Source organism: Colletes latitarsis, unplaced genomic scaffold, assembly GCF_051014445.1.
Source record: "Colletes latitarsis isolate SP2378_abdomen unplaced genomic scaffold, iyColLati1 scaffold0063, whole genome shotgun sequence".
NCBI lineage: Eukaryota > Metazoa > Arthropoda > Insecta > Hymenoptera > Colletidae > Colletes > Colletes latitarsis.
In genome coordinates this window covers 47,501-50,000 of record NW_027488413.1, presented here as the reverse complement: position 1 = coordinate 50,000, position 2,500 = coordinate 47,501, and the positions used below count along the sequence as shown (strand labels likewise).

Sequence of the window (2,500 nt, the reverse complement as noted above, 5' to 3'; positions counted from 1 at the left end):
CGAAACGCTCGCTAGGCGTAACCGGCTGATTACTTTTAACGTCCTTCCGTCGCTTTTCAAATTAAAGAAGAACCACGGTGTGTGTCTATGATAGAACTACCCGATCCGATTTTCGTTGATTCTTTGATAGTCTACCAAAGTCCACCGTAAGTTCGAAAGAAAAGCATTCGTGGACTGGACGACCGGCTAAACGCGCGGTCTCGCAATCGATATACATATTCGTAACAAAGAGAGACATGGGGCGACCAACTTCTCAGAGTATATCCCTTCTTTTGGGTTCCGTTCGTATCGCGCTTCTCGTCGTGTTCGTTCGAGCCTCTCCATAGAGGATGATCGTCCGATTCGTTTGATAAATTATCATTTTTCCCTGGGGCTGTACGAACGAACAGAGAGGAAGACGACGACCGACGGATACCACAAATTTCACGTGGTAGGGCATATATTACATATCATAATTATCAGTGTTTGATCAAATTTCTTTCCAGTGTCCTTTTTGTTATGCTCCAAAACTAGTATACGCTTTATTTTCTCTTTCCTTTGCATAAATTATTAACTTCGGGCAACGTCGGGAGCGCCGGTAATCATTAGATTTGTACGAAACGCGATTTGCGCCCCACGGTGGTTTTTAGTGCCGTCAAAGTCAGAAATCGTAGGAGCGGTGCTTTAACGGGCGGTCGTGATGATACTCCAGACAACACGACGCACGACGCCGTAAAACACTCGCGCGAGTCCAGACTGATCTCTGCCTCACCACGCAAGGGGTGCGCAAACTTGCCAATAATATATAATATTTATTCTTTTTCGTACGTCCAGCGACAAACGCCAACGAAATACCCAAATTCTCGCTCGTACGTTGATACCTTTCTCTTCATCGACCCGGCTCCGAAACGTTCTTCGCCATCTCCCCGAAAGGAGAGGTAAACGACGGCGGGGTTAGGGAATCTGAGAACAACGCAAGCAGTTTTAGGACAAGTGAACGACCCTCAGCCAGGCGTGGTCCAGGAATTTTATCCGTGGACCGCAATGTGCGTTCGAAATGTCGATGTTCATGTGTCCTGCAGTTCACACGTTGACGCGCAATTAGCTGCGTTCTTCATCGACCCACGAGCCAAGTGATCCACCGTTCAGGGTAATCATATACAATTTACAATTTTTTTCTTTGTATTTAAAAATGCTCCTTGTTCTTTGCTTTAAAAATATTCGATGTTCGCACCTCCGACCAGCGTATCGACGGAGGATTGAACGCGCCATATCGACGACAAAAGTTTCTTTTTGTTTCCTGAATGACGGAAAACCATCGTTCGACGGCCGGGCGTACAGTACATTCAAAAGCCTTTGCGCGTGGCTGCGACCAAACGGGTATAATACACCCGTATATTCTTGGTTCCGAACAGTAACTTCACGCGCAATCGGGCGAACGCACGCGGCAGCGCCCATCGGTTGCTCGATGAAATCGATGCGATAAACTACAGCCTTCTCGGCTGGTCGTCGTTAGTCGCGCGAGCAACGGATGGCCGCACAATCGACGCGTCGTCGTTTGCGATTATTCGCCTCACGTTAGCCATGAGTATGTATATTATTCATTTACGAACGAACGCGGCAGCGTCCATCGGTTGCTCGATGAAATCGATGCGATAAACTACAGCCGTCTCGGCTGGTCGTCGTTAGTCGCGCGAGCAACGATGGCCGCAAAATCGACGCGTCGTCGTTTGCGATTATTCGCCTCAAGTTAGCCATGAGTATGTATAACATTCATTTACGAACGAACGCGGCAGCGTCCATCGGTTGCTCGATGAAATCGATGCGATAAACTACAGCCGTTTCGGCTGGTCGTCGTTAGTCGCGCGAGCAACGATGGCCGCAAAATCGACGCGTCGTCGTTTGCGATTATTCGCCTCAAGTTAGCCATGAGTATGTATATTATTCATTTACGAACGAACGCGGCAGCGTCCATCGGTTGCTCGATGAAATCGATGCGATAAACTACAGCCGTTTCGGCTGGTCGTCGTTAGTCGCGCGAGCAACGATGGCCGCAAAATCGACGCGTCGTCGTTTGCGATTATTCGCCTCAAGTTAGCCATGAGTATGTATATTATTCATTTACGAACGAACGCGGCAGCGTCCATCGGTTGCTCGATGAAATCGATGCGATAAACTACAGCCGTCTCGGCTGGTCGTCGTTAGTCGCGCGAGCAACGATGGCCGCAAAATCGACGCGTCGTCGTTTGCGATTATTCGCCTCAAGTTAGCCATGAGTATGTATAACATTCATTTACGAACGAACGCGGCAGCGTCCATCGGTTGCTCGATGAAATCGATGCGATAAACTACAGCCGTTTCGGCTGGTCGTCGTTAGTCGCGCGAGCAACGATGGCCGCAAAATCGACGCGTCGTCGTTTGCGATTATTCGCCTCAAGTTAGCCATGAGTATGTATATTATTCATTTACGAACGAACGCGGCAGCGTCCATCGGTTGCTCGATGAAATCGATGCGATAAAC

General features: G+C 48.8%; 1 non-coding gene across 1 annotated transcript; it reads right to left on the bottom strand.

Moving 5' to 3' along the window:
- Positions 1–977: 977 nt before the first annotated feature.
- Positions 978–1,132, bottom strand: LOC143351055 (5.8S ribosomal RNA). Its single transcript, XR_013081444.1, has one exon. It is a non-coding gene; the product is annotated as a 5.8S ribosomal RNA (ribosomal RNA).
- Positions 1,133–2,500: the final 1,368 nt, after the last annotated feature.